This window comes from Sus scrofa, chromosome 4 (genome assembly GCF_000003025.6).
Source record: "Sus scrofa isolate TJ Tabasco breed Duroc chromosome 4, Sscrofa11.1, whole genome shotgun sequence".
Classification (NCBI taxonomy): Eukaryota; Metazoa; Chordata; class Mammalia; order Artiodactyla; family Suidae; genus Sus; species Sus scrofa.
Window position 1 is genome coordinate 58,226,831 of NC_010446.5, and position 15,962 is coordinate 58,242,792.

Here is a 15,962-nt window from a genome sequence, read left to right on the forward strand (position 1 = left end):
TGCCCGTGGAAGAAGAGAACTGTATTGTTCAAGGTTAGGTCCCTTATCTAGCTGATGATAGAAGGCAGAGATGCACTGCCTTAAGTTGGGGTAATTCTGAAAAGTCACCCAATCCTCCATATGATTGGCGGAGTCCTCCCTTGTGCCATACCGAGGGGCAACTTCTTCCTGTCTCTATGTCACTCCCAGTGTGGCTGCCAGTAGCTGTACCCAACAAACCTTCCAGAGACAACTATCTGTCTGAGTCTGTTTCAGAGGACCCAACCTAAGTTGGGCAGGCTGGTATCTTCAGGGATGGCAGAGTGGCTGCGTTTGACTTTAGCTGCTTCTCAAATCATGAACAAATAAGTATATTCCTCCAAACTCAACGATCCTGACATTTAGGATCAATTTGGTTTGTTTTCTGCTCTGAATCATTCAATCATTCCAAGGGGTCTCTTGTCAATTGGATTATAGCCCTCAAACTCAGAATACTTTACTAGAAACCTTCAGAGTAATTCTTACCGAAGAATATTGTTCTTCAGAGAGCTTTTTAGAGATTTTAGGCTGGATCTAATTAACAAGTTTTCTTCAAGTGTTGCTATAAATTTTGCTTTATTTTGGTTCCAGAACAACATCAACTCCAATTGTGGTCTTGGAGTTTCTAATATTTTCCATAAATCTTAGGTCAGTATCTGATTAGGTCGCTTACAGAAAATCTGCCTGCTTTACTTCATTAGAGAAAAGTTATATTCTGATGGTTACTGCTAAGGAACTGAAAATAATATTGATATTTATTTCTTTTTCTTAATTGTAACACTCCCCATTTTTCAATGCTTGCTTAAATTCTGCAATATACCAGAAACCTCTTGTGAGTAGACCATTTTCTTCATGATTGCCCTGAGTTTTGAAATTAAATCATTATGACCTAACAACTGCTAATATATGGACTTAATTTCCCTTACTGATTCCATACCTCCCAAAGCCCACGGAAGACTTTTAAAGACATTTTTATTTTACTCTTGCATTCACTAGAGTAGCTAGCAGAGCAGTTAAAATGTACAACAATTGTTATAACAGTGACATGCAATTAATCTGTAAAAAAACCTAAGGCTGAAATATAAGTGGTACTAATTATAAGTTTCTCTTCTATAGAGAGAAACTATAGGGTTGTGGTTAGGGAGTGGCCCTCCAACAACAAATTTGAGTTCAAATCGCAGGACCACAAGATTCCAGCTGTTGACTTTGGCAAATCATTTAATATTCTTGAACTTTAATTTCCTCTTCTTTAAATTTAGAGTAGTAAGTTCTTAACTCCCAGTTACTGGACAAACTATTGGCTCAACGAATGAAAAATATTGACTGCGGTAATTAGTGTATGCTTATTATTATATTTATAGTAAAATATTGTTACAACATAATTTTGGATTCACTGTTACAAAGAGCATAGTATTGCATTTAAATGGTATTAAAAATAAAATACTTTTCTATTTGACATCTTTCTGACTTAATTTTCCTAATTTTAAATGACTTCAGTCCATAAATAGAATGAAACTTTTTTAGGGACAGAATCAATGTCATACCATGGTCATGGGAACCTTCCTTCCAGAGTGACATAATCTAGGACATTCCATCTGAAGAAGGAGTTTTTGTCCCCATTTGTTCATGCTAGGTTTTCACCATCTGACCTTGTCCGTCTGATTTCACTGTGCCCTTATTTACAATGAACTCCCTTAAAAGCATTGTTTATCTTCATCATGTCTGACACTGACCTTGAATCAAGGTGTCCCATTTCTCCATTCTCCATACTTTAGCTTTTACTGTCCAAGTGAGGCTGGAGCAGGATTTGAAGGAAGGAGATACATTGTGTCAGTTACCTATTGCTGTGTTACAAATAACCACAAATTTAGCAGCTTGAAACAGCAAACATTCACTTTCTTGCAGTTTCTCCATGAAGAACCTGGGCACAGCTTAGCTGGATGCCTTCAGCTAAACGTCTCTTAGGAGATTCTAGTCAGGTTGTCTGTCAAAGCTGAGATTTCATCTAAAGGCTTTCCTCAGGGAAGTCTAGTAGAGTTGTCCAGATTCAGTTCCTCTAAGGTTGTGACACTGAAGGTCTCAGAGGCTTTCTGAAGGTCGCCTAGAGGCATCTTTTTGTCATGAGGGTGTCTCCATAGGGCAAAGCACATGATGGCAGAAGTAACATTCCATTGGTCTGACATCTTCTGCTCACTAGAAATGAGTCATAAAGTCCAACTTTCACTCAAAGAGAGGAGATTACAGAAGGGCATGAAGGTGAGAATCACTAGGTCCTCCAAGAGGCTGCCTGACAAATGAGTCAAGATGGAGAAGTTCTCTAGTTACCACACTACTTCTATAGAAACATGTTCAATACAATGCTACTTCCTTATAAATGATAAAAAAAAATATTAAGGAGGTATTTTCTATGATGTTGATTATAAAAATTTCCTGCAATGCCCTCATTTGTATACATTTAGTCAAATTTTTAGCATTTTAACAATTGGCTGGAGCACTGTGATTTCTCCTGTGGACTGGACAAGAGAGGACTATTTTTATACCAGATACATCATGTACTTACTGTTGACTCTCAGAAAGTTTCTAAATAGCTGTCTCCTTCTCATCCATAACAAGGAGGCAACAATTTTAGCTTACAAATAGTTGGACTATGGATAACATTTTTTAAGAGCAATTTACAGAGTGCTTTGAAATAATCTAAGTGGTCTTAATACCAGTAATTTTTAAACAATAAAAACAACCAAAGCCGCTCTTGCACTTGAAGTTCCCAGATATATGCTAGGCTGTGTAATAAAAATTTACTAGCAGAAAGTTCTTGATTCTCCTTATTTAACTTTCACGTAATTTTATGATGACTTTGGGGGTTCCTATTAGTACCTGCATCTCATTTATAAATGGGAAGAGTGCTAACAGAACAAATGATCAACTCAATAAAATTAACTAAAACAGAGACCAGACTTTTTAAGCCAGTTACTTCATACCCTGCCATTCCATTTTTCTTGTCTCAAGTATGAATTTTGTGGACATTTAATGACAGCTATCTCAACTTGGAAATGCAAAGCCAATATATCTTGAAATAAAAGCAGACTCTTCAAATCATATTTTGGCATTACAAAGTTAAAATTAGATCCCAAACAGGCTTCTTTAATTAGGAAATGTCCCAAACAAAAGACCTCACTTCCCAAGGAACATTGAACTATTATGCTAATTGGAATGGCCACCGTATAAGTTTTGGGTGGATCTGAAGAAAGTAGTTGTTATTCTGGCCTGAATTTCCAACCACACTCATTTTGCTAAATAGCATTTCTTTAGGAGAGCAGCCTGATAGGCTACAAGTGTTACTAATTCTATTAAATACCCCCTTCTCCATTATTCTTTCATATTGAAGGATCAAAAACCTTAACCACTGTCTATTTTTAAATGATACAGTTTCATAAACAGATTGAAATACTTGAATAACCACTTCATGATAATTAGGTTTTCCTGAGTGACCACCCTGTTTTTCTTAATTTTCCCAAGCTGCAATTCTAAATTATGCAAATCATAAAATGATGTTTTGAAAAATATGTAATTTTATAGTTAGTTTGGATAATTTAATTTGAGAATTGACAGGGATGATGTTATATGCTTATAGGACAATAAGTTCAAATCTAAACTGCCCTATAACAACAGGTTAAGCAGTATATATCTCTTCTCCCACTTCCTCCTCTTCTGACTTCCAAGTGTCTGGGATCCAGAAGAATCTGTCCCTACTCCCTTAAGGGAATATTTCAAGGAAAACAAAGTGGTGGCAGATAATCGGAGACATAAATTATTTTTAAAAGCTTAATGAATCAAATTTTTATCTACTAATGGAGACATTTCCAATGTGTATTTGTGTTTGCTTATGTGTGTGATGAAATATTTGCCAAAGTTACAAACAATCCAGAAGGGGAAATTTAACTGGGCTCATCTTGCTTTACCAGTTAGAAATTTCCAGTGTTTTCTTTCCCTTCTATAATTAAGCTTCTTTTGCATTGTTTCCACATCTTTCCCCAAATGTCGTCTCTTTCTTTTACTTTAATTTATGATCCTCATGGTAACACATTTTTTTTTTGTTCAAGTTTTCTGCACAAAGATTCTCCAACTTTTCAACAGGACACATCAATTAGACAGAGTTTATAATCTCTGCATCTGTAATTTTAACATAAATATACAGCATATTAAGTTTAAATATATCTTAATTGAATACATCTCTAAACATACCTTTTATCCTGTTATTTCATGTCTTATTTTTTCCATGTAACGTCATTTCTTGTTCTTGTCATCTTCCGTTTTATCATATTTTCTTATTTGCAATGAATCCCTATCTGGCCACAAGTAACTAGAAATCTTGAAGCAATTTCTTCTTTCAAATAAGTTTTTGTATTGCTTTAATTTTTGTGAGTTACTTTCTTTGTTACTGTTCTTATTTAAACAAAAAATTAATTGAAAAGAGGATTTTGGATAAAAGGTGACTTTCATCTTTAAAATATTTTTAAAAAATTTTCTCTGGAGTATCACAAAACAAGACATTATATAAGCAAGTTTCTTTTTTTTTTTTTTTTTTTTTTGTCTTTTTGCCTTTTCCAGGGCCGCTTCCAGTGGCATATGGAGGTTCCCAGGCTAGGGGTCGAATCGGAGCTGTAGCCACCGGCCCACGCCAGAGCCACAGCAACGCAGGATCCGAGCCGCGTCTGCAACCTACACCACAGCTCATGGCAACGCCAGATCGTCAACCCACTGAGCAAGGGCAGGGACCGAACCCGCAACCTCATGGTTCCTAGTTGGATTCGTTAACCACTGTGCCACGACGGGAACTCCTAAGCAAGGTTCTTAATGGTTTCTTTGCACGGCCCACTGAATCAAAAAAGCAGCAGTTAATGACTTAGGAACACATAGGTTTCTATGTGTATAAATATATATATGTATATGTGTGTATATATATTCCTTTCTCCAGAAATGATACCACTAAGAACTTGGCTTGCATAATTAAATATTTGAATAGCAGAATTCCTTTCATGGCTCCGTGATTAACTAACCCGACTAGAACCCATGAGGATGAGGGTTCAATCCCTGGCCTCGCTCAGTGGGTTGAGGATCTGGTGTTGCCGTGAGCTGTGGTGTAGGTCATGGATGTGACTCGGATCCCACGTTGCTAAGGCTGTGGCATAGGCTGGCAAATGTAGCTCCAATTTGACCCCTAGCCTGGGAATTCCATATGCCATGGATGTGGCTCTGAAAAAACAAAACAAAACAAAAATAAATAAATAAATAAATATTTGGATTGCTTAAATATTTTTATAAAGATATAACCTTTCAATTGAATATCCATATCTTTAATGTGTGCATTCATTATTATAATAAAAGTTGGCATTTTTCCTCGCAAAATATTTTGATTATTATTTTCACTTAAGTGAAAATGCACATATTTTTATGCCTATGTTATAAGAAAATATGTATAAACCTCATTTTTTTTCACTTATCCTGAACTATGCTATTTGGATGTGCTATATTTTATCTAATTGATCCTCTGCTAATGAGCATTTGGGTTACTGAAATATTTCTACTATAAACAATGTTATAGCAGCAATGCATCTCAAAAATCTCATTCCATCATGGAGGTATTCCTGCATGATAAATTTCTAAACTAAACTCGTTGAGTCAAAGTCATACTATTTTTTTTGAAATTTCCCTTTTAAAATATTGTACTCATTTATATCTCTGTCAATATCCTGTGTGAAATCACCATTCTAATTTCACCAGTGTAAATCAAGTACAGTAATATTTAGGCTTTATTTAGTTCCTGATTTTTTTTTTGATACTTAGCAAAACCATACCTATTTTCTTAAAAATCATTTTTATGCATTTTTCTGTAAATACCTATTTCTTTAGTCCAATTTATTTTATTTTTTGTTCTTATTGCTTTATATTACATGATTATTTAAATTTTATTTTTGATTTATATTGGAGGTATTCTTTCTGGTTCTTGTTGTCTTTTTTAATTGGTTTAGGATTCCTTTTGGGGAATATTGCCATATAAGTATGAAGGTGTGGGAGTTCCCATTGTGGCTCAGTGGTAACGAACCCAACTACTATCCATGAGGACACAGATTTGATCCCTGGCTCCACTCATTAATTTAATGATCTGTCATTGCCCTGAGCTGTGGTGTAGGTCATAGATGTGGCTCGGATCTGGTGTTGCTGCGGCTATGGTGTAGATGCACCACATATGCCTGGGTACAGTCCTAAAAAAGACACACACACACAAAATCTAAATATGAAGGTATTGACCATCCCTTCCAAACTAATATTCCTGAAGCTAATAGGTGAGTTACTCCAGAAATTTGTCTCTCAGAACTTACATGCCGAGAGTTCCCGTCCTGGTGCATTGGAAACGAATCCAACTAGGAACCATGAGGTTGTGGGTTTGATCCCTGTCCTCTCTCAGTGGGTTAAGGATCTGGCATTGCTGTGGCTCTGGCATAGGCTGGCAGCAACAGCTCTGATTAGACCCCTAGCCTGGGAACCTCCATATGCCGAGGAAGCGGCCCTGGAAAAGGCCCTGGAAGCGGCCATGGGTGCAGTCCTAAAAAGACAAAAGACAAAAAAAAAAAAAAAAGTTTACATGCCTGATTTATAGCACAGCCTCATGGGACAAAGGGAGAAAGAAAGAAAGAGACAGAATCAGACATATCAAAATTAATACATGATAGATTTCAAAGAAAGATCACTCATATAACATCCACTGAAATTTGTTACATTGATGCAACTATTTTAGAATGGTGTGCTGCCCATTGTGGAGATTAAGAATAGCTTTGAAGTCTCTGCAAGGAACAGCCCAAATGAATAACATCAGCCTGCTGCCTTATAAACACACAATCCACCGAAGGAAATCTTTTAAAACTAAAGTAAGTCATCAATCGCTAAGCATTATGCAAAAAAAAAAAAATGACAGTTTTCATAAGACTCTCAGGTCCAACAATGAGTATTTTCTAATGACATTTACAAATTGGGGATTTTTCATTTAATTCAAATCACTCCATCAAACCCCCAGGGACTGCCTTCTGCAGGTAAGAATGTGCTCTGTCTGCAAAGGGTGTTTGTGATTTGGGAGCTTTGTTCCTTAATTGGTCAGTATGGTCTGAAAATTACAGTGACAAGGTATATCCTTGTCGGTCTTCCCAGTTCATGTAATGTGGGACAACCTGATTTCCATACCACCTGCTGCTCCTTCTTCTTTTCCTTTCCCTCTTCCTCCTCCTTCTCATTCTTGAACGATTTCAACACTAATAGCTGTGCCAGGGTGAGATACAGGTTATGAAGATGTGACTGTAGTAAAATGTTAGCATGTTTATTATTCCTTGTTATGCCTTATTATTTTATCCATTTAGAAACTTTTAGAGGAACTGGGACGAAGTTGGGCATGTATTCTTAGATATAATAAAATACTCTGCTAATCCTAGCTGTTTTCTGGTCATTTTACTTCTTATCTAAACACAAGAAGCATCTTACAAGAGGGTGATGGAATTTTGGCTCCTCTAACAAAATCTTCCTTTTCTTTTTCTTCGTCCTTCCAAAAAACTCAGAAAATGGGAAAGTTGAGGCTTCATGCATGGCAATTGCCTTCTCTTTAATTCAGAGTATTCCTTAGTAATGTGTGCGTGTGTGTGTGTGTGTGTGTGTGTGTGTGTGTGGCATGTGCAGGCTCGTATCAATAAACACATCTTCTCCTGGGAAGTAAGTTTTGCAGTTGTGAAGGAATCAATTGTTATAGAGAGTCATCATATTAGATGATTGAGACACGGGCATACAAGAAGCTAGCCTGGAATACTTCTGGTTTGCCACAGTAAAGTTGGGAATCCCTTTTCTGTCTTTACTTCCTCAGCCCTATCTATCCTATAATATACACATACACAAGTAATACATCCACTTGTCTCCAAGTTTACTAGTACTAAATACTATGGGAAAATTTTAAGACTACCACTGGGTAAAAATTAAACATTTCTTGGAACTCTCATTACTTAATGCTTAGCATATTTTGGTCAGTCCAGCTATGAGTTATTCTTAAATAGGAACATATCAAAACTTTCTGAAAATGTAACAAAGTATGATTTGGAAAAGTCAAATATGTTATGCTTAGATTCTTTTATTAAGCAACTTATATTAACATTATCTAAAATATAAGATATATTAACAATATTCACCACATAGAATGCACCATGCCCCTTAATGCTATGAGGATATTATAAAATGTTTGTAGTTCATTACCCTAGAAATGAAAACACTTCAGCACAAACTATGGCAACTATCTATAGCTGAGAAACATTTTAAAGGGCACATCTGAGGAAAAACAATGCATTATAACACGAATCATCTTGACACCTTGACATCAATGTGGAATAAGAAAGGTGTGTTTGTGTGTCTGTGGGTGTGTATGTCTGTGGCAAGCTCAGACACACGCACTGTGTTTCCATTAAACAGAAATATAGTATTTACTCAGTTAACTTCTGTTTCCAGTGTAAGAGCAGAATATGCTGAATGGATATCTTTATCCACTCACTGTCGATATAATTGTCAGTAGTATTTTTTGTCCATATCTTTCTCTGAACCCTTTACTTTATTGTCCCTAAATTTCAGGTTACGCTTGGATAAGTTTCTCCTTTTTATTTTATTTTTTTGCTTTTTAGGGCCGCATCTGTGGCATATGGAAGTTCCCAGATTAGGGGTCTAATCATAGTGGCAGCTCCCGGTCTACACCACAGCCACAACAACACGGGATCCGAGCCAAGTCTGCAACCTACACTGCAGCTCAGGGCAACACTGGATCCTTAACCCACTGAGCGGGGCCAGGGATTGAACCCATATCCTCCCAGATATTAGTCAGGATAGTATCTGGCTGAGCCACAATGGGAACTCCCTCCCTTTTCATTTTGAAAAGGAAAGAAAGATACTTGGTTTGATATGCCTAACATTCTCAGAAGCCAGACCAAGTGTTACAAAGATGAATCTAAGAGAGATTCTAAAATCTGTGGAGATAGTGTATCAATGGCAAAGAAAACCCGGCCATGTGTTTCATATTAAAATAAAACTCCATTATAGTAAAGATTGAAAAACTGAAGGTAGAATTCAGATTTTAACCTCATGCTATTTTTTTTAAAAAGTGTATACTACGTGAATAGCATATATTTACTAAATCATACTTATTTGTGCATTCGCATGTATTTCTATCTTATAATAGTTTGTGATCTTTAAAAGAAAATTGCTTTAAATTCAAAGATTTTTCATAGCTTTATCTGCATTTATTCAACTGTTTTTTTCCATGATGCCTGAAAGTTTTACATGATCCCCTAAAAATTTAGATTTGATTCCCCTAACACCTCGTATTATTTGTAAAAGATTGATAATAGCATTGCTTAGAATCCCCTGGGTTTATTGTCATTTTAGATTCTGGAGCACCTGTTTTCAAATACATTTTGAATCCAGGATTGTGGTCAATTTCTCGGCAATATCTTTTACGTTTATTTTATAACATGTATTCTCTTATGTTATTAAAATTCACAACTTCTTAACATTATTTTTCAAAATTAAAGATGCTTCCATACCCCACCCTGTGGGAATGCATTATTGTGCTAGTAAAATGTTAACTCAGAGAGGTGTTCATGCATTTGAGAGTTATAAGCATCTCTCAGAATATCCTGGTGCAGTCACCACTCACCACCACCAAATGGTTTCTTCTAGTTCTATAATATGTGGCAAATTTCACATGAGGCTTTTGCGGGCTGTCTGTGGCTCCTTCATCTGTGGCTAAAATGTTTGTTGCTTTTGCAATTTGCACTGATTGCTTAAGAAAAGAATGGTTTGTTTTGCAAGGGCTGCTTTTAGTTTAGTGGGTTCTGTGCATAGTTAACTACAATGGTTTTATTTTGTGGTGATGGTCCAGATTGTGTTTTTTGGAGGCATTTATTGCATTCTTACAAATTACACATGTTGCAGAAGGGCTGTTTTTACCCATACATGGAGAAGAGATACACACAGTACCTGATCGAGTAAAAAACCCAATGAAATAGGATCATGTCTTACTGTCAAATAAAGAAAAATTATGGAGTTAAGAAGGAACGAAGAAATTCTTTTCTAGAGTGCTTATTCCAAGTGTTAGAATTTCTCTGTACTTTAATAAGTTTAAGGACTTTTAATGTAATTGTGATATTCTAAGTGGCTTCAGAGAGAGTATCAGCCTGGTTGACCTGTTCTGTGAAAATAATAATAATGTTATATTGTTATTGTATGTTATGTATTATATGACCTGTAGTGTATATCAGGTGATACATATAAATATGGTATTGTTCAGATCTCAATATAGGATATTGAAAAATTGTAATTTTCTTCTCTTTTTCTGAGAAGGAAACTGAGCCTCTGAAAATTTAGTGATTTCATGTGCCTAGTAGCAGAGTTTGAATTTTAATTTAGCTCTGATTCCAAATCCTCTGCTTATTTTATAATCTCCCTCAAACAACTACTTCAACATACTTATATTTCCAACTTGGGAACTCCTTGTTACTCCTTATCTTTATTGATTGCTTAGTTGATATTTTCAACTTAGATGAATTAAAAAAATAAAATAATAAATCTAGCCTTGCAAAAAATAAAATTAACTATGCCATCACCATCCGAAATGTCAAATATGAACACAGAATTGACCAGCTTGATGTTTGATAAGTTAATGACTCCTTTCAATGAGTGAAAGGAAGGGAGGGAGGGAGGAAAGGAGGGAGGGAGGAAGGGAGGAAGATAGAAAGAAAGGGAGGAAGAAAGAGAAGTGCCAGCACATCCACACTCGCACAACATTTGCTTATTAACTTAAATATATTAGGGGCTTTATTATCTCTATTGTGAAAGAAGATGTTATTCCACAGATAAATATTGATAAGTGCTAACGACCCAGAATAAACTTTATTTATCTTCTCTGACAGTAATGGCCATGATCCTCCATGCTTCTCTAGTAACTTTTTTGTATTTGTTTGTTCAATTTCATGTTAATTACTTTTCATATCTCTTCCCACAACTAGACCGTGAGTATCTTGAGACTTTTTCGGATTCCTATTTCTGTTCTGTCTGATAGGCACTTAACACTTTTCCTAGCACAGAGAATTTGAGATCATTAGAATTGGCAAAAACTGTTGCTGGAATGAATGTCTTTAAATTTGACAACGTAGTGATAATATTTCAAGATGCATTAGTTTGTCATTGCCTACCTACATTTAATATTTCTGTCATTGGGCATATCAACATCTATTTTAACAAGGTTTTAGAACGCCAAAATTTGTGGTTATTTAAAGTAGGCTTTTTTGATGACTTTTATGATGATGATGGTAATAAGGATGATATTGATGAAAGAGATGATCATTATCAATAATTTCATCAACACTATCACCATCTAATAAGGTGATTACTGTTGATTCACACTAAGAAGTAAAAATACAGTGAAAGGATTTGACCATAATTACAAAGACAAATAAGTATATATATAATACATATATAATATATTGAGGTGAAAGAACACCCATCATATTTACCTTTTGAAAATCAGGATGCCTATTTCTGCTAGTTAATGGATCTGTGATCTTGGTTCTGCCATTTAGTCTATAAGTGTGTTTCATTATCTTTAAAATGGGGAAAGTAATAAATCCCACCCATTACCTTTCGAAAGGTCACACTGGACACTCTTTTTGAAAGAGTTTTGTGATCTATAAAGCGTTTGATATACAGATGTCAGTTAATTTTATTCCTGAAATTTCTGGTTGAAATTTATCAGTAAATATAATTTAATTGCTGGTTCTCTGGGAGCCCCACCTCCTTCACTAATCTGAGGTCAATTTTCTCTTAATATTTCATCAAACGGATTGAGATGCAGTTCCTCATATGAGTGGACCACTTAGTACCACATATTCTCCAAGAGATTATATTTATTCTTGGCATGTCTCACCCCGATTTCCTGCCTCTGATGCATTCGAATCTTTGATATTAGCTTGCTTCCTCTATTTCTAGGCATCTTTGTATACATCTTCACCTTCAATGACCCCCCACATTGCTTCATCTCATAAAACAACAGTAGCACACAGCTCTTCTGTGAAGCAGATTTCTGATGATGATTTAGAGTGACATTTTAGAACAAACATTGGGTAGAAACTTTAAAATTGAATGTAACTCTTTTTTATTCTTAAAAAAAAAAAAAAAGAACAGTTGGAGTTTCCATTGTGGAACAGTGGAAATGAATCTGACTAGTTTTCATAAGGATGTGGATTCAATCCCGGGCCTCTCTCAGTGGGTTGGGGACCTGGCATTGCCATAAGCTTTGGTGTAGGTCACAGACATGGCTTGGATCCCACGTTGCTGTGGCTACGGTATAGGCCGGCTGCTGCATTTGTGATTTGACTCCTAGCCTGGGAACTTCCATATGCTGCAGATGCGGCCCTCAAAAGAAAAAAAAAAAAAAACCCAAAAAACAAAAATAAAAACAGTCCTTGACACTTCTCTACCTTGATGGTTTTTTTGCTGTTCCTGTTGCAAGTGCTGGCTGTGGACTTCTCCAGTCTTTTTCTCCATAGAGATTCTTTTAAAAAAATTTTTTTTAAATAGTTATTTCCCCAATACAATTTTTTTTCTACTGTACAGCAGGGTGACCCAGTTACCCATATTACACATTCTATTTTCACACATTATCATGCTCCATCATAAGTGACTAGATGTAGTTCTCAGTGGTACACAGCAGGATCTCATTGCTAATCCATTCCAAAGGCAATAGTCTGCATCTATTAACCCCAAGCTACCACCCCACTCCTTCCCCCTCCCCTTTGGCAACTACAAGTCTATTCTGCAAGTCCATGATTTTCTTTTCTGTGGAAAAGTTCATTTGTGCCATATATTAGATTCCAGATATAAGTGATATCATATGGTATTTGTCTTTCTCTTTCTGACTTATTTCAGTCAGTATGAGAGTCTCTAGTTCCATCCATGTTCCTGTAAATGGTATTATTTCATTCTTCTTCATGGCTGAGTAGTATTTCATCATGTATCTATACCACATATTCCTAATACAATTATCTGTCAATGGACATTTGTGTTGTTCCCATGTCTTGACTGTTGTGAACAGAGCTGCAGGAACATGCGGGTGAATGTGTCTTTTTTAAGGCAACTTTTGTCTGGATATATGCCTAAGAGTGGGATTGCTGGTCATATGGTAGTCCTATGTACAAATTTCTAGGGTATCCCCATACTGATCTCCACAGTGGTTGTACCAGCTTCCATTCCCACCAACAGTGCAGGAGAGTTCCCTTTTCTCCACACCCCCTCCAGCATTTGCTATTCTTTTCCTTTGTCTCAGACTCCTCTGTTAGTCCTCTTCTCCTGACCCTCCTGGGGAGGAAGAAATGCTATGTGAAACTTCTCCGTAAAAAAAAAAAAAAAAAAAGAATGAGCTCTTTTGTCTAAATCTATAGACCTAGACTCTACATGGAAAACATGTGCTTTTCAAAACCATGTGAGGCAGCGAATGCTTTTGCTTTTAGTTTTTGCTTAAAAGGTAGAAAAGTTCTGCCTCAAAATGGATTGTGGCTTTTCCTTGTGTGAAGTTGTGCAAGCTGAAGACAGCTTTTAAACTGATATGATTTTATTTCTTTGTCTGTTTATGTGTTAAATTTTTAAGACAAAAAGTACAAATAAGCCATCCCTTCCTATTCCATGGAGGTTAATTTTGCCTTACTTTTGGCAAAATTTATAATAATAACATGTTTTAAGTTATTTACTCTTTATTGAGTATTTTGTTCCCAGTCAAATAGAATTCTAATGAGGAAGAGCTATGTAATTTTTCAGTTTGTAGTATCTATTTTAAAAAAAGGAAAAAACAAAATTAATTTTAATAACACATTTTCATTCAATATATCCCAAATTTTATCTCTCCAACATGTAATCTCTGTAAAATAGTAATGACGTCCTTTTCTTGTAGTTGGTTTTTCAAATCTCACCAAATATCCCAGTTCACATTTATAATCATCAATAGCTGTTTGTGGCTGGTTTCTACTCTGTAGTCCAACATGATTCTAAGCACAAGGGAGTGCTGAGGGTCTTACACAATTCTCACAATGGCCTGATCATTAATTTCACTGACAGATAAGGAAAAGGAAGCACAGAGGAGTTGATTGAGATGTTTAAAGTCACACAGCCATCTGAAGGCCAGTAATTGATTTTAGCCCATTGTGACTGCAGAGTTTCTGATCTTAATGTTATGCTTTAGTTGGTATTATTAATATTTGGCTAAGTCTCTGATAAACTCAGAATTAGGTACCCTTCTTTCTTTTTTTACTGCTTGTGTAAATTTGGTAGAGAGTGCTGAATTGGCATATCCATTGGACTAAAATGTTTTTGTGGTCAGAATGTTATTATAAGAATGGATTTATGTTGCATAAGTACATGCTGTTCTTTTGAAATGATGTACCTTAACACTGCCCCAAAGGGATTTTATCTATGCAATTCTTGGCTCTTCTACTGAGTCAATCAGAAAAAAAAAAAAAAAAGAACTGATTTGTGGGTGGGAAGTGGGGTTGAGCTCAGTGGAGAGCCTACCACATTTTAGTAATTACCGGTTTCATGTTAATTTGAGGAATCAAAGTCGTATCTTGTATCATGATTCCTTCCAAGTTACTTATGTTTCTTTCTTTAAAAAGAAAATAAAAGGTACTATTGGTAAAGGAGTTAGCTCTGCTGGCAACAATATTCTTTTAAACATTTTTTTTAAAAATTTTGTTTATAATGAGTAATTTTTTTCAGGAATACCTGTTCATTCTTCTTTCACTAAGAATTGTTAAGTAGAATTATTTAGCCAGATCGTTTAGCTTTATTGCACTCACTTTTTATAATGTAAGGTGCCAAAATACTTCACGTAGAAACCTAATCCGTTTTTACCAGCATTCTCATGCAGTGACTGTCATGGAAGATCTCCTCAGGCTACAAATGAGAAGCAGAGACTGTGTGACGTTTTCAGTCTTGAAGGCTCTTGGTGACGGAACTGATGGAGAACTTCAAGTGAGTTTGATCAGCAGTTCCATGAGGACCTTGCCTGTGTGGTCGTTTTCTAGAAACCTGTTCTCTCTGGATTTCCTGGAGTTGCTTTAGTTGCCAGGGCTGTGGCCATGTTGTGTGGGCCTTTGTCAATTTTCAGTGTAACCCTGGCAGAGATGCAGAAAGGAAGGGTGACAGCTACACATCTCCTGTGCTGACTGGCTGGAGGAGGGATGTAGCAGAAAATCCTGTGTAGTTTACAGGAGATGGAATAAGTTCCATATGTTGCCCACGCGGGCAGACAGTCTTTGTGTACACAGTCAGGGCTGTCCCAGTGCCTATATTTAATTTCCACACAAAATAGGGGCTTTTCTAAAACCCTCACCACATTTTGCTGTGTGCACAATTCAGAATATTTTCCTTTGTGAATCACACATTGAGAAAAATAGTGTTCTACCCACATGAACTATTAATTTATTTCTTTATAGAAGATCATTTTCTTTTTCTCTTTCTTTCTTCCTTTCTTTTTTAAAATTCATGTTTAAGTTTCAGGTTGAACCAATAAATAAAAAGAGCAGGTTGATTTTGCCACTACCTTTCTTCTGTCACTAGCTTCCAAGCCTCTAACTTAATTTATCTTCTCTGTCCTTCTCTCTCTCCCACACAGTGAACGTAATTGTTAACTTGTAATTAGTTCAGCAATAGCATTGCTTGAGACCTTTTCCACTATTTATTTTGCAACCTCTCTAAATCCCTGTGCTAAATTTAAGCAATAATAACATTTGTAAAGAAGTCTGGCCAGGCCTGGCTAGTATTCTATTACTGTCCTGGTGGGCCTCATATTCTAGAGGTGTGAAATTAAGCAATAATGA

The 15,962-nt window shown here is 36.0% G+C and overlaps 1 pseudogene; it reads left to right on the forward strand.

The window, feature by feature from the left end:
• Positions 1–15,962, forward strand: part of LOC100512896 — a 182,065-nt pseudogene that overhangs the window by 88,526 nt on the left and 77,577 nt on the right.